This window comes from Cetorhinus maximus, chromosome 24 (assembly GCF_964194155.1).
Source record: "Cetorhinus maximus chromosome 24, sCetMax3.hap1.1, whole genome shotgun sequence".
Taxonomy (NCBI): domain Eukaryota; kingdom Metazoa; phylum Chordata; class Chondrichthyes; order Lamniformes; family Cetorhinidae; genus Cetorhinus; species Cetorhinus maximus.
The window spans coordinates 19,993,368-20,016,250 of NC_135902.1; the positions used below are offsets into that span (position 1 = coordinate 19,993,368).

The 22,883-nt window shown below is 46.1% G+C and overlaps 1 protein-coding gene and 1 non-coding gene across 2 annotated transcripts in view; both read right to left on the minus strand.

Annotated features, from left to right (window-relative positions):
• Positions 1-22,883, minus strand: part of LOC144699682 (envoplakin-like) — an 81,926-nt gene that overhangs the window by 56,911 nt on the left and 2,132 nt on the right. The window lies entirely within an intron of this gene.
• LOC144667659 (U6 spliceosomal RNA) lies at positions 10,194-10,300 on the minus strand. Its single transcript, XR_013573354.1, has one exon. It is a non-coding gene; the product is annotated as a U6 spliceosomal RNA (small nuclear RNA).

Below are 22,883 nucleotides of genomic sequence, written 5' to 3' on the forward strand. Positions count from 1 at the left end.
TCCACAAGAGACGAATAGCCAATTCAGGTAATTTCATGACCTATTAAGGCCATTTCCTATTTTCCAATCGTCCTGTGGGCCCTATGCGGCGTGAGCACTAGGCCAGCTGCCTGAGGCAGCCTCCTGGTGGCAGAGCAGCGGGACCAGCAGGATTCCACGCAGGATTTCTGACCTCCCACCGGCCGCCTGGTGGAAGGGATCCCATGATGGTGGCTGCATGGCCAAATGTTAACATAAAAGTTTTCAAATTTGCTGAGCAGGCATCTCAAGATGGAAGCGACCTCCCTCTTCGTTACCTGCAACAGCAAGCTGCAGCTCTGTCTGAGCAGCTGGAGGGCCTCCTATTGCCCTCCAGCTTCGAGGGCCCACTCGCTGTCATTAATTGGATGGTGAGCTAGCTTTCTGGCCATTAACTAGCCAATTTGGGGAAAATTACTGCTGACTGTTCCTCACACAGTGCGGGTTCAGGACCCCAATTTGGCCCTGACATTGTGGTCACAGCCCAAAATCCTGCCCCCCAGTGTTTATGCAACGTCTGTATAGTGTGGGTCATTGAACCAGTCACCCATCAACTAACCATTCTTGTCTCTCGCAGTTATTAATACTGCTTTGCGCATTGCAACTGTGAAATTTCTGTTTATCTTCCTGGCATGTCCCTACTCATAAATGCTCTCCTCGTTGCAGCCACATCATGTTGGGATCATGATTCTTTGCAGTCACCGATGTAATGCATTCTCTATCAGGTCCTCTAACCCGTGGAGCTCCTCCCCATCCAACATCAATCATTGGCTTTTAAATCCAAGTTTTACATCAACAAATCACTACTTTTCGACTTTCCTCACTTTTCCTCTATTCCCTCGACCTCTCACCCAGGATATCCCAATTTAAGAGAAGTGAATTTTAGAAAAAAATTGATATTTTTCTCCCACTTTGCTTTGGGGAAAAAGCTTTTTTCTGATTAGAGGTAAAATAATTTGAAAGAAAACATTCATTAGCTCAAGTGTAAAACTGGAGAATTTGTTTGAGTGGAATGGGGAAATGGAAATGGTGTCAGGGCTGTGGTCAACAAGGCTCCAAGGAACTCTGCAACTGTGCTCAACCTGTCTGATAGTGAGCTGCTATCAAAATGTATTGAGATAGGTCCTGCATTGAAAGGCCTTTAACTGGGTCTGGTATCATACCTCTTTCTGCACCTGTCCCTAGAAAAAAATCTAGCGCACAAATCCCCTTACACTTTCAAAATCCCACCTACCTAGCTTTTGGCCCTCCAGTCCCCACAACATTTCTGCAGCTACTGATTTGCTCAACCACCACCCTCACCTCCACCTTTTCTTTGTTCTTTCATGGGATGCGGGCGTCGCTGGCAAGACCAGCATTTATTGCCCAGCCCTAATTGCCCTTGAGAAAGTGGTGGTGAGCTGCCTTCTTGAACCGCGGCAGTCCATGTGGTGTTGTTAGGGAGGGAGTTCCAGGATTTTGACCCCGGGACAGTGAAGGAACAGTGTCACACTTCCAAGTCAGGATAGTGAGTAACTTGGAGGGGAACTTCCAGGTGGCGGAGTTCCCATCTATCTGTTGCCTTTGTCCTTCTAGATGGTAGTGGTCGCGGGTTTGGAAGGTGCTTGCCCCTGCCTCAGCTCATTTAATGCTGAAACCCTCATCCATGCCTTCGTTACCTCTGGACCCGACTATTCCAATGCACTCCTGGCCAAACTGGGTCTGCCACATTCTAATCTCTGTAAACTTGAGGTAATTCAAAACTCTACTGTCTGTGTCTCAAACTGAAGTAGCTTCTGGTCACTTATCATCTTTTTGCTCGCTGACCTTCATCGGCTCCTGGTCAAGCAACATCTTAATTATAAAATTCTCATCCTTGTTTACAAATCCCTCCATTGCCTTGTCCCTCCCTACCTCTGTGATCACCTCCAGTCCCATAACCCTCTGAGATGTCTGCGCTCCTATAACACTGACCTCTTGTGCATTCCTTATTTTAATTGCTCCACCATTGGTGGTCGTGCCTTTCAGTTGCAGAAGCCCCAAGCTCTGGAATTCCCACCCTACACCTCTCTACTGCACTTCTCCCTTTAAGATACTCCTTATAACCTACCTCCTCGACCAAGCTTTCAATCATCTGCCACAATATCTCATGCGGCTCGATGTCATATTTTGTTTCATAATGTTCCTGTGAAGCACTTTAGGGCATTTCATTACATTAAACGTGCCTAATAAATATGCAATGTTGGTGATGTTGGTTGGGCGGGTATTAAACTAACTGGGCCTCTCCTGGGGCTGGTATTATTCTAGCTGGGCATGTGCTGGGGCTGGTATTGTCCTAGCTGGGCCTGTTATTACCACCCTAGCTGGGCCTGGCAATACCCTAGCTGGGCCTGTGTTGGGGCTGGTATTACTCTAGCTGGACCTGTGCTGGGGCTGGTATTACCCTAGCTGGGCCTGGTATTGCTCTAGCTGGGCATGTGCTGGGGCTGGCATTATCCTAGCTGGGCCTGTGTTGGGGCTGGTATTACCCTAGCTGAGCCTGTGCCAGGGCTGGTATTACTCTAGCTGGGCATGTGCTGGGGCTGGATTATCCTAGTTGGACCTGTGCTGGGGCTGGTATTACCCTCGCTGGGCGTGTGCTGGGGCTGGTATTACTCTAGCTGGACCTGTGCTGGGGCTGGTATTACCCTAGCTGGACCTGTGCTGGGGCTGGTATTACCCTAGCTGGGCATGTACCAGGGCTGGCATTATCCTAGCTGGGCCTGTGCTGGGGCTAGTATTACCTTAGCTGGGCCTGGTATTAAACTAGCTGAGCCTGGTATTATCCTAGTTGGGCCTAGTATTACCTTAGCTGGGCATGTGCTGGGCCTGATATTATCCTAGCCAGGTATGTGCTGGGGCTAGTATTCGCCTAGCTGGGTGTATGCTTGGGCTGGTGTTACCCTAGCTGGGCCTGGTATTACCCTAGCTGGGCCTGGTATTACCGTAGCTGGGCCTAGTTTTACCTTAGATGGGTCTGTATCATCCTAGCTGGGTATGTGCTGGAGCTAGTATTACCCTAGCTGGCCTGTGCTTGGGCTGGTATTACCCTAGCAGGGCCTGGTATTACCTTAGCTGGGCCTGTGCTGGGGCTGGTGTTATCCTAGCCGGGTCTGTGCTGAGGCTAGTATTAGTCTAGCTGGGCCTGGTAGTATCCTAGCTGGATGTGTGCTGAGGCTGGTATTATCCTAGCTGGGCCTGTGCTGAGGCTGATATTACCCTAGCTGGGCCTATGCATTAACCCTGCTGGGCCTGTGCATTATACTAGCTGGGCTTGTGCTGAGGCTGCTATTATCCTGCTAGGCCTGTGCTAGAGCTAGTATTACCCTAGCTGGACCTGTGCCTGGGCTGATATTATCCTAGCTGGGCCTGTGTGGGGGCTGATTTTACCCTAGCTGGGCCAGTGCTGGGGCTGATAATACCCTAGCTGGACCTGTGCTGGAGCTGATATAATCCAAGCTGGGCTGATACCAATATTGTGCAGACCACAGATTGCTGCCCATATAATTCCTGTTCCTTTCTGCTGTGTAACTTGACATTGCTCTCATCAGTCATTCATTCTGTTGGACTGCTAATCTTGAGCTGCTAACATTGTTGCTGCTTCAGGAGGACCATTACAACCTATGGATGCTTTAGGAGACAAGCTCTGACCAATAAGAACTTGCACGAATCACAAAATTAGTCTCTTGTGAGGTGATTCTGAATTCCCTTCTTGAGGTGGCTTCAGTGGGGAGCGCTCTGGCTTCTGAGTCAGAAGGTTGTAGGTTCAAGCCCCACTCCAGAAGCCTGAGCACAAAATCTAGGCAGGGAATGCTGCATGATCAGCTATGCTGTCTTTTAGATGAGACATTAACTCAAGGTCCTGACTGCCCCGTTGGGGATGTAAAAGATTTCATGGCATTGTCTGAAGAAGAGCAGGAGGACTCTCTCCAGTGCTGAGGCCACTATTTATCCCTCAACCAGCATCACTAAAAAAGGGTCATTACCTCATTGCGTTAACATGCTATATGAAAATGAGCCATCAGGTTCATATACGAAATGGTTGGAAAACACTTTGGGATCTCAAGTCGTGAAAGGCGCAATATAAATGAAAATCTTCATTCCAAGCATCCAAGACCTGGACTACTTGATGGGGCCATATTAAAGAGCCAGAGAAGTCCTATGCACTCTTTGATTCATATCTCCAAACACTTTTTCTCCTTTGGAGAATAGTGGAAAAGTGTTGGAAGGATTAATGGGCTGATTATGAACCTGTCTGAACTGCAACATGAACACTCTTTCCATGGCTCACAAGTCCTGGAGGGGAGCTTGAACTCAGAGCTTCTGGTTCAAAGGCAGGGACACTACCTGCTGAGTCACAATCAAGACCACCACACAAGCTATTATCTAACATGAACATCAGGTGACAGGGTCATGGTCATCAGGCATGGAAGCCTCATGACTACTGAGGCCTCAATAATCAACCATCAATCTTAATGGATGGATCATGTTGCACAAACAAGCAGCTAGCATTTGCCATATTTATACCCTTAGTTGATGGGAGAAAGCAATCTCCTGAAGGACAGATGGGCACTTCAACAGCAGCTTAAAGCAGAACCTCAAGGAGCGTAAAATTTGAAATTATGAGTGGAAACATTTAAACAAAAAAAACAAAGAACAAAGAAAAGTACAGCACAGGAACAGGCCCTTCAACCCTCCAAGCCTGCGCCGATCATATTGCCTGTCAAACTAAAATATTTTGCACTTCCCGGGTCCGTATCCCTCTATTCCCATCCTATTCATGTATTTGTCAAGCTGCCTCTTAAACACTACTATCGTACCTGCTTCCACCACCTCCTCTGGCAGTGAATTCCAGACACTCACTACCCTCTATGTAAAAAACTTGCCCCGCACATCTCCTCTATAGTTTTCTCCTCTCACCTTAAATCTATGTCCCCTAGTAATTGACTCTTCCACCCTGGGAAAAAGCTTCTGACTATCTACTCTGTCCGTGCCACTCATAATTTTGTAAACTTCTATCAAGTCGTGAAAAAAGAAATGTGTTGCACACCTTCAAGAATCATGATGTTTTGAGGAATATGAAGGGTAATGGGGCATCTGAGAGGAAAATTTCCTTTGTGACTTATGATTTCATTCCACAATCTTGCTGCACCGAGTCTGTTTCATGTCGTGAAGCCTGCGGTTGAGCCTGACATCATCAGCATAACCCAGGAGATTAAATAGAGTCAATCGAATCATATTGCCTCTTGGTGTTCATTATCAGCAGCCTTTGTGAGCAGATCACTGAAATAATCTCTGCCCCTAATTGCTATTTAATAGGAATCATTGAAAACCAGTGGGCAAGGACAAACTATTATTTAAAAGATGAATAGAAAGTTAGCCTACAGCTGTTGAGAGCTCTGGATAGACCCCATCTGGAATGCTGTATTTCCTCTGAAGGATATGTTGGCGTTGGAGGAGTGTAGCACAGATTCACCTGAATGATACTGGGACAAAAAGAGTTAAGTTGCAAGGCCTTATATAGACTAGGCTTGTATTCCCTTGAGACAGAACATTAAAACGTGGTATGATTGATATGTATAAGTTGATTAAAGAAGTTGACAAGAATAGATAGAATCTATTTCCTCTGACAAAAAGTGCAGAACAGGGGGGCAGGAACTTAAGATTAGAGCTGGGTTCTACACACAAAGGGTAGTGGAAATCTGGAATTGTCTCCCCGATAAAAGCTGTTAAGGTTGGAGGTCAATTGACAATTTTAAAACAGATTAATAGATTTTTGTTGGCAAAGGTATTGAGGGTTTCAGAACCAAGGCAGGTAAATGGATCTGATCAGCCATGATCTAACTGAATGGCAGAATAGGTTCGAGCGGCTGAATGGCCTCCTCCTGTCCCTATATAATGCGGTTCTCTGCATGACACACCCAATGGTTTTTGCACATGACCTGCCAACCTTCCAACTCTCACCGACAGGCACCTACTTAAAAAACACTGCAGAGCCAGACACCCAGTCAGCTCCAAGTGGTGTTCAACATGGAGGAGTACTGACTCATCAGCTGAGGACAACTCCCTACCAAATGTATACCACTGTGCCACCACCTCTGCCAGTGGGGCAGAACATACCCAGGGATGGTGATGGAGGGGAATCTGTAAGGTACAATCCGTGAGTATGACTATATTGGGCTGTTGCTGGGAAGAGCTGTCTCTGAGATGGCTCTCCCAATTTTGGCACAAGCCCCCAGTTGTTAGTAAGGAGGACTTTGTAGGGTTGACAGGGCTGGGTTTGCCATTGTTGTTTCCAGTGCCCTAGGTCAATGCTGATGCCAGGTGGTCTATCTGGTTTCATTCCATTTTGTCCTTTTTTTTAAAGCAGTTTGATAATGGCTTGCAAGGCCATTTAAGAGTCAACCATATTACTGTGGTAACCAGAGACCAGGTAAGGATGGCAGATTTCCTTCCCTGGAGGTCATCAGTGACCCAGATGGGTTTTTATGACAATGATGGTCATCATTTGACTTTTTAATTCCAGATTTTTACTGAAATCAAATTCTACCATTTGCCACAGTGGGATTTGAATCAGGTCCCCAGAGCATTACTCTGGGCCTTTGGATTACCACTCTAGTGACAATACCACTACACCACCGCCTCCCACCAATAATTTGATTTCTGTTTCTGAAGGCACTGCCCCTTGTCGTGATTCTGTTCCACATCAGCTGACAGCCCTTTGCTGTCTCACTATTTATCCCGTGTGATCTCAGAAAATGAGTGTTGGTGCCCTATTTGCTCATAGTGAAAGTCACAACTCAATGTTCACACCCTGCACTTCCCAGCAACTGTCCTTTGGGTCCTGGACCCCATGATTAATAGCCATCCTTTGCCCAGGGGACTGAGGGTAGCACTAATGCCCCACAGGTTCAGCAATGCAGAACAAATTGAGGTTAAATCCCAATCTGGTCTCTTGTCCATCCCCAACTTTCTTTACCTCACCTTTGGTAGCTGTGCCTTCAAGACGTCGGGGCCTTTGGTTCTGGAATTCCTCCCCTTCCCCTAAATGTCTCTCTCACTCTTGCCACCTTTAAGGTACTCTTTAAAACCCATCACTTTGACCAGGCTTTGGTCACCTGTCTTGCTATCTATTCTTTCTTTGGCCATTCTTGACAGGCACCTTGGGACATTTTACTAAGTTAAAGACATCCTATTATAAAAAGTTTATGGAGAAACTGGAGAAAAGGCAGAAAAAGATTTATTAGGATGATACCAGAACCGAGAGGTTATACCTATCAGGAAAGATGGTGCTCTTGCCTCCTTGAAAAGAGAGGGCTGAGGGAGGGACCTAATAGAGCCTTTCTGTTTATAAAAGGCAGATGTACAAACAATGGCCTGAATTTTACCAGCCCTATGGTGATGGGCTGGGAGGTAGGAGGCCTGGCAATATGGTAGGAGAAGGCATCAGGAGGGCAGCCTGACACCTTCCCGCCACCATGACATATTGCCAGTTGTGGGAGCCTGAGCAGCATGTCCTCCCACTGGGTGGCCAGTTGAACTACTTAAATGGCCAATTAAGGACCATTTCCAGCCTCTCTGGGCATTTTGCCTGTGTTGGGAAAGGCCGTCAGGTACCAGGGACGTCTTAGCAGTTTCCCAGTGGTGGGGGTGCCCTCCTTGAATGGTGCTCCATGGCCCACGGAAAGGTCCCCAGAGGTGGCTGCCCTCATGGCAATAATGTTGCCGGTGTACCACAATTCCCACATGTCACCCTGCCCCGCCACCAACCCCCCCATCCCATCATTGGGGCCTGCCTGCCTGGCCTCAGCTACCCCAAACCAAACTCAACAAATTCTGAGGGTGCCTCACCATTGAGGCGCCCTCAGCCTACAGATGCAGCCCCAGCAAGGACCACCGCTAGTGGTGGCACTGCTGAGGCTGCGAATTGCTGGCCCTCCCATTGACTGAGAAGCTCCTGGGGTGGACCACCATCCTTTATTGGCCACTGCATTGGCAAGATTTTTCCCCAGGGTCCCACCGCCTGCCGGAGCAAGATTGCCTCCTGCTTTCAGCCCCCTTGGCGGCACTTCAAGGTCTCCTGAAAAATTCAGCCCAAAGTTTCCATTTGAGATTGGAGACCAGGAACAAATGGCCATAAACATAAGATAGTCACTAATAAATCCAACAGGGGATTCTTGAGAAACTTCTTTACCCAGAGGTTAGTTAGAATATAGAACATGCTACCACAGGGAGTGGTTGTGGTGGATAGTCATGAAGTGTTAGGCTAATATGTAGCTGGGGTTAGATGAATAAGGGTGGAAGGAGGCTCATTGGGATGAATGTTTTTTTTTTGTAAAAATATACTTTATTCATAAAAAATCTTCAATCACATTCAAAACCATTTCAAAAACAACATTACAAGGGTACAATCCAGGTTAAACTTTTACAAAATGTATCACCAGGTGCATCAGTACAAACAATATTACAATCATTTACAGCCTTTCATTTTGATCTGTACAGCCCGAGGGGCTCTAAACAGTTCCCAGTCTCTCGGTGCGCTGTGGTAGAAAGGTCTTAGACAGCGACCCTTCCCCATTGCGCCTTTGCGGCAGCTGCCCCAAGCTTTAGTGCGTCCCTCAGCACGTAGTCCTGGACTTTGGATTGTGCCAGTCCGCAACAATCGGTCGGGGACAACTCTTTGTGCTGGAAGACCAACAAGTTTCGGGCAGACCAAAGCGCCTCTTTCACCGAGTTGATGATCCTCCAGCTGCAGTTGATGTTTGTCTCGGTGTGTGTCCCTGGGAACAGCCCGTAGAGCACAGAGTCCTGTGTCACAGAACTGCTCGGGATGAACCTCGACAGCAACCACTGCATCTCTCTCCAGACTTTCTTTGCAAAGGCACAATCCACAAGGAGGTGAACAACGGTCTCTTCCCCACCACAGCCACCTCGAGGGCAACGTGCAGAGGGGGTGAGCCTCCTGGCGTGTAGGAAGGATCTGACGGGAAGGGCCTTTCTCACCACCAGCCAAGCTACGTCTTGGTGCTTGTTGGAAAGTTCTGGCGATGAGGCATTCTGCCAAATGACTTTGACAGTCTGCTCGGGGAACCATCCCACAGGGTCCACCCTCTCCTTTTCCCTCAGGGCCTCTAGGACGTTACGTGCTGACCACTGCCTGATGGACTTGTGGTCAAAGGTGTTTTTCTGCATAAATTTTTCCACCAGGGACAGGTGGTATGGCACGGTCCAACTACTTGGAGCGTTCCGCGGCAGCGTGGCCAGACCCATCCTTCGCAACACCGGGGACAGGTAGAACCTCAGCACGTAGTGACACTTGGTGTTTGCGTACTGAGGGTCTACGCACCGCTTGATGCAGCCGCACACAAAGGTGGCCATCAGTATGAGGGCGATGTTGGGCACGTTTTTTCCCCCTTTATCTAGAGGCTTGTACATCGCGTCCCTGCGGACACGATCCATTTTCGACCTCCAGATAAAGCGGAAGATGGCTCGAGTGATCGTCGTCGCGCAGGAGTCTGGAATGGGCCAGACCTGCGCCACGTACAGCAACAGCGAGAGTACCTCACACCTGATGACCAGGTTCTTACCCGCAATGGAGAGGGAGCGTCGCTCCCACATGCCCAGTTTCCTTTTCACCATAGCCACTCGCTCCTTCCAGTTTCTAACGCATGCCCCGGTCCCTCCGAACCATATCCCCAGCACCTTCAGGCCGTCAGCCCTGACAGTGAAGGGGACAAAGGATCGGTCAGCCCAGTTCCCAAAGAACATGGCCTCGCTCTTCCCACGATTTACCTTGGCTCCCGAGGCCAGTTCGAACTGGTCGCAGATGTGCATCAGTCTGCGCACCGACAGCGGATCCGAGCAGAAGACGGCGACGTCGTCCATGTACAGGGAGGCTTTTACCTGAGTGCCTCCACTGCCTGGGATCGTCACTCCTCTTATGCCCGGATCCTTCCTGATGGACTCGGCAAAGGGTTCTATGCAACACACGAAAAGGACAGGCGAGAGAGGACAGCCCTGCCTGACTCCAGATTTAATCGGAAAGCTATCTGTTTCCCACCCATTGATTGAGACTGCGCTACTGATGTTAGTGTAGAGCAGTTGGATCCAATTTCGAATTCCCTCCCCAAAGCCCATTTTGGAGAGCACATCCCCCATGTAGGTGTGCGATATTCACGAATTTGCGTGTCATCCTTGCGCAGGGGCCATGCTAATCTTCTCTGTATCGTTCCAATTTTTTAGTATATGTGCTGCCGAAGCGAGCCTAGGTGTGCGATATTCAGTGTTGGGCTAAATGACCCATGCTTGTGGTGCAAATTGTTGCTGTTGAATTTGCAGCCTCACACTCTGCCTTCTGTGGCCTCACCACTAGGTCAGTGTGGGATGGGCGAAGGGGTGCTGGCAACTATAATCACAGTTTCACTTTTGCAGGTCCAGCAGCAGCTGGTGATGTGGGTTTTGGTTGGGCTGCTTTGTGTCTTGGATATTCAGAGGGTGTTGCTTTGTGCTCAGGCAGTGCCCCAGGAACAGCTGCTTCAGGCTGGTCCAACCAGATTGCTCTGATTCAAATGTGCAACAAATAGGCAGCCCTCAGGGGACTGGAAAATGCAAACAAACTGCACGAGGTTTGCTGGATGATTTGCAATCAAGCCACCCACTCAGGCTCCTCAGTGACTGTCATTGCGAAAAAAATTTCGGCTCTCTCAGTATTGAGGTGTGTTGCAGAATGTTTAGGAACTTGATATTATGTAGATGTAAGGGTGTGTACTGTAAGAAAAGAATACATGCATCTATATAGCACCTTTCAGAAAAAAACGTGCCCAACATCACCCTCATACTGATGGCCACCTTTGTGTGCGGCTGCATCAAGCTGTGTGTAGATCCTCGGTACGCAAACACCAAGTGTCACTACGTGCTGAGGTTCTACCTGTTCCCGGTGTTGCAAAGGATGGGTCTGGCATGGTAGTTGGACCGTGCCGTACCACCTGTCCCTTGTGGAAAACTTTATGCAGAGAAACACCTTTGACCACAAGTCCATCAAGCAGTGGTCGGCACGTAATGTTTTAGAGGCCCTGCGGGAAGAGGAGACGGTGGATCCTGTGGGATGGTTCCCCGAGCTGTCAAAGTCATTTGGCAGAATGCCTCATCGCCAGAACTTTCCAACAAGCACCAAGATGTAGCTTGGCTGGTGGTGAGAAAGGCCCTCCCCGTCAGATCCTTCCAACACACCAGGAGCCTCACCCCCTCTGCACGTTGCTCTCATGGTGGCTGTAGTGGGGACGAGACCGTTTTTCACCTCCTTGTGGATTGTGCCTTTGCAAAGAAGGTCTGGAGAGAGATGCAGCGGTTTCTGTCGAGGTTCATCCCAAGCAATTCTGTGACACAGGACTCTGTGCTCTACGGGCTGTTCCCAGGGACACACACCGGGATAAACATCACTGCAGCTGGAGGATCATCAACTCGGTGAAAGACGCTCTTTGGTCTGCCTGAAACTTGTTGGTCTTCCAGTGCAAAGAGTTGTCCCCAACCGAGTGTTGCAGACTGGCACATTCCAAAGTTCAGGACTACGTGCTGAGGGACGCACTAAAGCTTGGGGCAGCCGCTGTAAAGGCGCAATGGGGAAAGGTCGCTGTCTAAGACCTTTCTGCCACAGTGCACCGAGGGGCTGGGAACTGTTGAAAGCCCCTCGGGCTGTACAGCTCATAATGAATGTCTGCATTGAATAATAATTGTATTATAATTGTATTGAAGCACCTCAGAGTGCAACATGATGTATGTTGATAACTCCAATCCCATTGTCTGATTGTCTGTAATGACCATATTGAAATGATTGTAATATTCATTGATTGTATTGATGCACCTCGTGATACATGTGTAAAAGTTGAATCTGATTGTACTTTTGTGATGGTGATTTTGAAATGTTTTGGAATGTTCTTCCAGATATTTTATGAATAAAGTATATTTTTCAAAAAAAAAATAGCACCTTTCAGAACCTCAGGACGTCTCAAAGCGCTTTACAGCCAACAAAGTACTTTTTGAAGTGTAGTCACAGTTGTAATACAGGAAAAGCAGCAGTCAATTTATGCACAGCAAGCTTCCACAAACAGCAGTTCTTTTTAAATTATGTTGGTTGATCCAGGACCCCGGGCAGAACTGGTCTTCGAAATAGTCCCATGAGATTGGTTACATCCACGAGAGGGCATGGCATCTCAGTTTAATGTCCTTAATGACACCCAGCTCTACCTCATCACCACCTCTCTCAACTCCTGTCAGACTGCTTGTCCGACATCCAGTGCTGGATGAGCAGAAATTTCCTCCAGTTAAATATGGGGTGACTGAAGCCATTGCTTTCAATCCTTGCTCCAAACTCCAATCCCTAGCTACTTACTCCATCCCTCTCCCTGGCAACAGTCTGAGATTAAGCCCGTCTGTTTGTAACCTTGATGTCACATCTGACCCAAGATGAGCTTCCAACCTCATATTTGTCATCAGTAAGACCTCCATAATATAGCCCAACTTGGCACTTTTAAAAAATTCTTTCATGGGATGTGGGCATCACTGGCTAGGCCAACATTTGTTGCCCATCCCTAACTGACTTTGATAAGTTGGTGGTGAGTCACCTTCTTGAACTGCTGCTGTCCATCTGGTACAGTTACACCCACAGTGCTGCTGAGAAGTGCATTCCAGGGTTTTGATCCCGCGACAGTGAAGGAACGGCGACATATAAGGATATTCAAACATGTAAATCAGGAGCAGGTGTAGGCCATTTGGCCCCTCGAGCTTGCTCTGCTGTTCAATAAGATCATGACTGATCTGATTGTGACCTCAACTCCACATTCCTGCCTACACCCAATGACCTTTGACTCTCTTTTTAGTGAAGAATCTGTCTAAAAAAATTTTTTTTGAAATAAAGGACATTTCACTGTAGGTGCAACTGCACCAGATGGACTCAAAAAGTTGACTCTGTCTTTCTCCCCAGATGCTGTCAGACCTGCTGAATCTCCCCCCACCTTAAACCAGCTTATATTTCACCCCTCTCCTAATTTTACTCAGTTCTGTTGAAGGGTCATGAGGACTCGAAACGTCAACTCTTTTCTTCTCCGCCGATGCTGCCAGACCTGCTGAGTTTTTCCAGGTAATTCTGTTTTTGTTTTGGATTTCCAGCATCCGCAGTAGTTTTTTGTTTTTATCTGCTGAATGTTTAAATTGTCTCAGCTCAACTGCTGCTGAAACCCTCATTCGTGCCTTTGTTACCTCTAGACTCAGCTATTCCAACGCACTCTTTGCTGGTTTCCCACATTCTACCCTCTGTATACTTGAGGTCATCCAAAACTCTACTGTCCATGTCTTAACTCACACCTAGTCCCATTCTTTTATCACCCCTGTGCTCACTGCCCTATATTGGCTCCCGGTCAAGAAACATCTTGTTTAAGTTTACAAATCCTTCTATGGCCTCGCACCTCCCTATCTCTGTAATCTCCTCCAGCCCCATAACCCTCTGAGATATCTGTGCTCATTTATTTCTGGCCTCTTGAACATCCCCAATTTTAATTGCTCCATCATTGTTGGCTCTGCCTTCAGTTGCCTAAGCCCCAAAATTTGGAATTTCCTCCCTACATCTCTCCCTCTCTCTGCCATGCTTTCCTCATTTAAGACCCTCCTTAAAACCTACCTCTTAACCAAGCTTTTGGTCATCCTTATATGGCTCGGTGTCATACTTTGTTTTGTTAATGCTCCTGTGAAGCACCTCGAGACATTTTATTACCTTAAAGGCACTATATAAATATAAGTTGTTGTTGTCCTAATCCGAAAGACGGCACTAGCGGAAACCATTTTTCTGTATCTACCCATTCAAATCTCAATCATTTTAAACGTCTTAAATAGATCACCGCTCAATGGAATACAAAGCAATTGTTTTGTCCTGTCCTCACAATTTTAACCCTGGTTTCATTCTGGCTCGTTGCTTAGAGTTGATTTTTAAATCCTTACCATTGTAGGTTTGTAACTTTAATAAATTACCTGTACTTGTTAAATGTAATCTCAAGAAATCCCATTTCACAAAGTATGACAAGAAACCTGGATCTAATTCCCAGTGATGCCATTTTGTATATTGCTGCACTAATACAGTTGGCAACTGCACCACAGTATTTATTAAAGTTGACAGACTGGTTCTTTCTCACCAACTGCTTTTGTGATGTGGCTGTTTTCATTTGGATTGTAGGAGACCATCTTTCAGGTAAAGAGAGACTTGCACAGCAAGCTCTCACAAACAGGAATGTAATCATTTGGTTTTTTTTTGGTGTTGGCTGGGGCCTCAGTTTAACCTCTCATCTGAAAGATGACACCTCTTGTAGCAATTCTTCAGGAGTTTCAGCCTAGATTTTGCTCTCGTGTCTCTGGAGTGGGACTTGAATCAATGACTTTCTATCACAGGGATGAGAGTCTGACACTAAATACTTCGAACTTATTCCAGTAACAGACTCAACATCTACAAAGTCTCAGTCCCTCAGAATCCAAATTTAAACAGTGCCTCTGCCCAGCCATTGTCAGCAGCAAGTATAGTTTGGTGTTGGCAGCATAAAAACCTAATCTGCACCATGAGCTGGAATCAGAACAATAAAGAATAACCACAACTGGTGCCAAGGATAGAAGGGCAGGCACTGGATTGTCATCTCTCCGCTGTTAGCTGTGCCTCAGTTGCTAATACTCTTGCCTCTGAGTCAGAAGGTCGTGGATTCAAGCCCCACATGTAGATTTGAGTATGAAATCATGGCTGACACGTCAATACTATACTGAGGGAGTGCTGCACCGCTGGAGGTGCCACCTTTCAGATAAGACGTTACCTGTTCTCTCAGGTAGATATAAAAGATTCCATAGCATCATTTGAAGAAGAGCAGGGGAGTTCCCACCCACTAATCAATATCACAAAAAACAGCTAACACGGCCATTATCACATTGCTGCTTCTCAGAGCTTGCTGCACGTAAATTGCTATGTTTCCTGCGTTATAGCAGTGACTGGATTCAAAAAGTACTGCATTTGCTGTAAAGCACTTTGAGACGTCCGGTGATAGTGTAAAGTGCAGTTTAAATGCACGGTTTTCTTTCTTTCTCTTGGTGTTCTGATTGGTATTTATCCCTCAGCCAATATCACTGAAACAGACTATCTCACCGTGATCACATTACTGTTCATGGAATCTTGCTGTGTGCAAATTGGCTGCTGTGTTTTCTACATTGACTGCACTTCAAAAAGTACTTAATTGGTTGTAAAGTGCTTTGGAATGCCGTGAAAGACTCAATAAAAATATAGGTATTTATTTTCCTGAGCTGAGAAACAACCAGGCTCTAACCCATCCCTCAAAATGAACTGGAATTCATAGTTGCAAAAAGGTTAAAGAAAGAGAATTTTTCATACTCCAGTTACAGAGCTACAATATCAAAGCTTGCTCATCCTGCCAATCAACTGTTTGAAGCATTCCATGTCAGCACTTATCACAGTGACTGGGTCCTACTGCCTGATGCTCTATGGGTCAAAATTTCATTCATGCTGGATTACGTTCAGTTGCTGTGTGCTATCATAAACATGAATGATACATGTTGTAAATTAGAAAGATGATCTTTCCAAAGGTGATGAATAGAGGGATTCTTCCCATGATGTTAACACATAGCCATCAGAGGCAAGCCTTCTCCTGTGCATCTTTTGAAGGAATAACTGCACTGTGGCCTCCGTCAAGCTGCATGGACTAGGTTTGCATTCCCTCAAATATAGAAGACTAAGGGATGATTGAGTGGAGATGTTTAAAACGATTAAAATAATTGAGTGTAGATAAAGAGAAACTCATACCTTTGCTGGGAGAGTCCAGAATGTAGGGGCACAATTTTAACTATAGAGCAAGGCTGTCCAGGGTGATGTCAGAAAGCACTGCTTCACACAAAGGGCAGCGAAAATCTGGAACTGTCTCCCCAACAAAGCTCTTGAGGCAGGGGGGTCAATGGAAAATTTAAACACTGAGATTTTTGTTAGGTAAGGGTATTAAGAGTTATGAAACCAAGGTGGGTAGGAGTTAAGGTGCAGATTAGCCATGATCTAATTACATGATGGAATAGGCTCAACAGGCTGAATGGCTGTTATTGTGTTTAGTCATTTTGTCCATTGGGTCTCATGGCAGTTTGAAATCTAACAATGTCCATTATAGAGCTCTGGGCATTGTTTCATGGGAATGGTGTCAGCGTTTGCCTATTTTTACCCCATTGTCATCCTGGCTGAATCAGCATCAATAATAATGGAACCTCCTATAGAAGCGTAATGGCAGAACCACTGAGCAAACCTTCAATGTTCACCTCCTTTGGCTGAAGGGCCATTCGCATCGTTGAATTCCCTTAAGGTCTAAATTTAGTGAGTGTTCACCATAGTCTGGAGGGATAAAGATATTGTCAGTGTGTGACTGAATAGCACAGACCAAGAGGTACAAAACCTCATTGGTTCTGAATTAGCCAATCTCAGTGGGCAGCACTCTCGCACTGATTCAGTAGGTCACAGGTTCAAGTTCTGTTCCAAGCACTTGAACTCAAAACCCTGGCTGACACCCCCACTGACCCACTGAGGGAGAGCTGTCCAGTCGGAGGCGCTGTCTTTCAGATGCATGTTAAACTGAGGCTACATCCCTCCTCTTGACAGATCCCATGGCACTATTTGTAGAGGAGCAGGAGTGTCCTTCCCAGTGTCTTAACCAATGTTTGTCTGGCATTCAATTTCACAAAAACAGATTATCTGGTTGTGATCATATTTCTGTTTGCGGGAGCTTGCTGTGTGCAAATTGGCTCCTGCATTTCATACGTTTGAAGTGTAGTCACTGTTCCAAAGTATTTAATGGGCTGTAAAGTGCTTGGAGATGTCCTTGAAGGTTGTGAAAGGTGCAATATAAATGTAAGGAGAAAGTTCTTTCTCTTTTTTGCAGATGATCTCAGTTGAGGAAACAATTAGGGCAGGACAATTGGTCTCATTGCCCCAAGCTAGGGAGAGGAATAAAGAAAATGTGAAACAAAAACAGAAAATGCTAGAAAAACTCAGCAGGTCTAGCAGCATCTGTGGAGAGAGAAACAAAGTTAACGTTTCGAGTCCGTATGACCCTTCTTCAGAGGTGAAGAGAAGTGGAAATGTGATTAAATTTATACTGCTTAAGGGGGGTGGGGCAGGTGGAGCTGGATAGAAGGCCAGCGATAGGTGGGGACAAAGGATGGATTGACAAAGATGTAAAATGTGCCAGGTTCCTTCTCTTGATTGGTATCTATGGCCAGAATTCTTAACCTTGATGGGTGGGCAGGCAGCCGAACTCCGCCGCCAAAACGGGGCCTGCCGCCATTTTGAGTGGGTGGGCCAATTAAGGACCGCCCAGCAGGTCGCCCGAGGGGAAGCGCTATGCGCTTCCTGTGCGGGGGGTGGAGGGAATCCCCATCTGTCAAAGTGCGCTCGTTCACACATGCGCGCAAAAGAGCGCACTGCTCCCTGAGACTAAGTGCTGTCTCAGGGAGATCATTGACAGTGTAAAAAAACATTAAAAATAGAAAAATATAAAAATAATTAACATGTCCCACTCATGTGACGTTAATTAAAAAGGGCATAAGCTTTATTAAACTTTTTAAAAATGGACATAAAACCTCATCCCACCAGTGGATGAGGTTTCATGTATTATCAGAAGCCCGCTGGGGCTCCTGGCCTCCCCGCCAACCAGCCTTAAGGTTGGACGGGCAGGTCTTTAATGATCTTAATTAACCTGTCAATGGCCTTAATTGGCCATTGACAGGTCGGCGGGCAGACAGCTGATTTCGCTGTACGCCCACCTTCCTAAATATTTAAACGGACAGGGATTCATCCCGACGTCATTTTCCAGTCGGCAAGTGGGCCCTGCCCCAAAATCGCCGACGGGAAAATTCTGGCCATGTGTGAGGGGCACGGGACTACGCCAACTATGTCAGCATAAAGAGTCCTAGTGACACTAATTCTGAAGAATGGCTACAGGGGTGATGTACCCACAGAGTTGCTGGTGTCCGTAGATCTGTACCCCAGTGCGTCCAGGAGGGTGTTGTGTAAGTTGGTTAGTCTAGCTTGGGAATGATTACTGAGGCACTAGTATGTCCAAACAACTGGTTTATCATGTACAACTAAACTACATACAGCCATCCACAGGTGTCACACTGCTGAAGCCATGAACATTCTCCCCCTCTACTCCTCCTCATGTGTTCTCTCACATCATCATTATGGGAGGTGCTATTTACACAGTCCCACACATTAACCATTACAAACCCGAGAAGGGAAATTGGAATAAGTCACTGAATCATTGCTCCGTGATCATTTGAAGAGGATGAATTTTCTTTGAGGAAGGAGTGCACAGAAGTGAAAAAGATCATTGCAGCTCCTGTGCCTGTTCTCAGCTCCTTTTTAAAAATTCATTCTCAGGATGTGGGCTTCACTGGCTGGGCCAGCATTTATTGCCCATCCCTAGTTGCCCTTGAGAAGTTGGTGGTGAGCTGCCTTCTTGAACCGCTGTAGTCCAGTAGGTACAGCCACAGTGCTGTTAGGGAGTTCCAGGATTTTGACACAGCAAAACAGTGAGGGAAAGGCGATATATTTCCAAGTCAGGATGGTAAGTGACTTGGAGGGGAACTTCCAGGTGGTGGTGTTCCCATCTATCTGCTACCCTTGTTCCTTCTATATGGTAGTCGTCATGGGTTTGGAAGGTGCTGGCTCAGGAGCCTTGGTGAATCCCTGCAGTGTATCTTGTAGATGGTGCACACTGCTGCTACTGTGCATCAGTGGTGGAGGGAGTGAATGTTTGTGGATGTGGTGCCAATCAAGACGGTGTCAAGCGTCTTAAGTGTTGTGGGAGCTGCATTCAACCGGGCAAGTGGGCAGTATTCCATCACACTCCTGACTTGTGTCTTGTAGATGGTGGACTGGCTTTGGGGAGTCAGGTGGGTTACCCATCGCTCGATTCCTAACCTCTGACCTGCTCTTGTAGCCACAGTATTTATATGGCTAGTCCAGTTCAGTTTCTGCTCGCCCTCCACACAAACCATAGGCATCAAACTATTCAGCAATCAGGAAATGTTCCACCAGTCAGAGACATAAATTAAATGACAGTAAAGAGGGAGCCAAACTTGAATCCAGGGTCATTGTTACTTTGTTTCATTCGTTGAGCAGAATCTTGGGTTTCAACAGGACAGAATGTTTAATAAGATCACTAGTTGATTGTCAGGCAAATGCATCATATGAAGGAAGTTTGGTGGTTCAATCCCTGGCCTGCAGTCTACCGCTCCAGTGCTGCATGTGGCTTATTAAAGACTCACGTGCACCCCGCAATCTGATCGATCGATCCCATTTCGATGGCAATTAAATGGTTTATTTCATGTAAAAAATAATTATTAATATTGTACTTGTGAGAAAGCATCATTCAATTAATAACTTTTTTGTAAAATATGTTGTTGAAATGTGTCTCTGCCTTTTATTTCACTATTTTTGAATTTTGAGTAACAACAATGTGGATCTTAAGATATCGTGTTTTTGACTCAATTTCAAAAATGTCTCCTTGCCAATCCCTGTGATAGTCTGCATGTGCAGGGGGTGATGTCACAATTGATCCTGCTGCTGGTGAAGGTTTCCACATGCTGTCCAATGGCACAGCTGAATGGGAATTTACAGGTGTTGCATGAGGACAGAGTTGAGCTTCAGTGTGATGACCACCATAGCTGAGCAGCTATATTGTGTAGGCCAAAACATAAAGAACATTGGTTGAGTGAGTTACCAAGGCTGTAACTGCCTGTACCTCAAACCTGGTCTTCATGAAGAGTTTCAGGGGGAGGGTGGGTGGATGAGGTATTTTATACAAATTTAGTTTGGCTTTGTCTCTGTTTAGCTTTCCCCCTGCTGCCCACCATTGTTGAGGTGCCTCCATTGCAAAGCCACCCTCCCTAAGGTTTTCTAGCCTCTCCTGCGGACAAGCTCCTAATCTCTGTTCAACCTAAGCAGTTGCCATGACCCAGTTAGGAATACACAGTGGTGAGTTTAGAGGAGCAAACTGACAGGCCATGCAATAGTCTGTAGGGTGGGGGGGTGTTACAGCCATTACCCAACCACAAGAGCGACCATCCCCCAACCCCCCATCACTTTCCTATCTAGCCTTAACTTCCCATCCTGCAGGAACTAACTCATTTAAATTGTTAGATGAACCTTATCACTGGGTAGAATTCTCACCTCCGATTCCAAAGGTTGTGGGTTCAAGCCCTAATCTAGAGATTTAAGGAGGGAATCTAGGTTGACATTCTGCTGCGGCACTGAGGGAGTGCTGCACTGTCAAAGGCACCGTCTTTTGGATACAATGTTAAACTGAGGCCTTGTCTATCCTCACAGGTGGACTTGAAAGATCCCATGGCGCTATTCAAATGTGAGTAGAGGATTCATCCCAGACTCTTGGCCAATATTTATCCCTGAGCCAACACCTAAAAGCAGATTTTTTTGCTCATTGCCAAGTTGCTGTTTGAGGGATCTTGCTGTGTGTAAATTGGCACCAGCGTTTCCAACATTATAACAATGACTGCACTTCAAAAATACTGTAAAGTGCTTTGAGGTGTCCTGAAGAGGTCAAAGGTGCTACATAACATAAATCCTGCGTGACAAGAGGCCCATTCAGACCAGGAAGATCCCAGATTCAAACTGCAGTCTGTGCTGAGTTAGCTGACCTCAGCTGGGATGGCGATAGTTGCTTTAGTTGGCCTCAGTGCCCCCTGGCTCATGAAAGGAGAAGAGAAAATGAAGATTGCTGTTTGCAATCGTATCTAATACTGGTAAGGGCATGTTGTGGGTGGCTGTCATCTACAGGCTTGGGCTTGGCTGTGATGCCTATCCATGTTTGAATAGTTGGTCAATACTCGCTGGACTAACATGTGAATAATGGCTACTTAAACAATGGACTGAAGGTGACTTGAGCAGGTGGAACTGTATCCGAGAAATTATTAGTGCCTTGAGAGGAGGGGAGGAAAAACAAGGGGAGGTGGGGAGATGGAATTTATAATAGAAAACAATTATTTTGGATCCTCAGGATTGGGTTTGTAATGTTGTAGGCTGCTGACGCAGAGAATGTGTGGTTATTAAACACCCTTTATTGGTTTATTTGTGAAACCTTTATTGTGTTTGCTTTTTGGCAACATTTAGCACCTTCAGAGTGACGAGGTTAATAGTCCTCTCACCTCCCATCAAAAGGTGATATTTATTATGAATATGGTTATGTCTATCAAACCCTCCCTATATCTCCTCCATTGGTAAACAGAGACCCTGAACTGCCCTTTGGTGACAAGTCAGAAATAGGTGGGGTGACCACAGCTCATGATAACGCTGTTTCCAGATTGTTCCCACGCAGAGTCACCGGTTGAATTATTAGTTAACAACTCTGATAACTCTATTGCATCTGAAGAATGGGGTGTAGTCCATACATTACATACTTTCTCCCCACCCTGAATTCCTGACATTCTTATACTTTCAAAGTGACTGCAATCACAATGGAAACTCGCCTGTAAGTATTAAACTAAATAAAACTATGATAAATGGAATTTTGGATTAAAAATTGCTGGGAATACATACCAAGCTGTCAAAAAGAGATGGAGGAAACCTGTAAACCAAGCCTGCCCCTGAAACATGCCTTTACTCTTTTTAAGGTTTCATCTGTAAGTGTTTCAGTTGTGTATTTAACATTGTTCGGTTCTTCCCCAGCACTCTGAACACTAAACAAGTTGTTAAATGCCCAAAGTTTAAAGGAACTAGTTAACACATTGTTAAGCTCTTTATTAAACTCCTCTCCTAGTCTAGGTAATTATTGATGGGACTTGGATAGAGAATACAAGAATACATAGAACTTGCATTTATATAGCACCTTTCACATTCTCAACATGTTCACAGACAATGAAGTAATTTTATCAAATACAGTCACTATTGTGATGTGGTGAAACGTGGCAAATGCTTTAAGCACAGCAAATTCTCCTGAACAGCAAAAACATCAGTTCATTTGTTAGAGTGGAGCGATGAATATTGACAAGGAAACTCCCCTGTTTTTCTTCAAATAGTGTCACAGTAGCTTTTACACCCAACTGAACAGACAGACCAGGGAGCTTTGGTTTAGGAAAGTAGCCACCTTAATACAACAACGGTATATCAGCCTTAACTCATTGCTGCAAATCCTGCAGAGGCCTTGAATCTGCAACGATCCTGACAATGTGACAGTATGACTAACAGAACCAAATGTATCTTAGAAAAAAGATCTTGCATTTATATAGCACCTTTCACAACCTGAAATCATTCTAAAGCACTTTATAGCCAATGAAGTATAGTGACTTGGTAGTGTAGGAGACACAGCAGCCAATTTCTGCACAGCAAGCTCCCACAAACAGCAATGAACAGACCAAACCATCTGAGGGGAAAATACTGGCCAGGACATCAGGGCAAACCTCCCTGCTCTTCTTCAAATTGTGCCTTGATGCCTAACTGAGAGGGCAGAAGGGGCCTCAGTTTAACGCCACAGACAAAAGATGGCACCTCAGACAGTGTAGCACTCCATCAGTACTGCAATGGAATGTTAGCCTGGATTTTATCCTCAAGTTTCTGGAGTGGAAGTTTGAAACGCATGACCTTTTGACTCTGAGGTGAGCTACCCACTGAGCCAAGGCAGACATTTATGCATGAAAAGCCAAATGATATTTTACTCAAATGCCAATCTGATCTGAGCAATATCTAGGCCTGGGCTGACAAGTGGCAAGTTAACATTTATGCCACTCAAGTGTCAGGCAATGACCATCTCCAACAA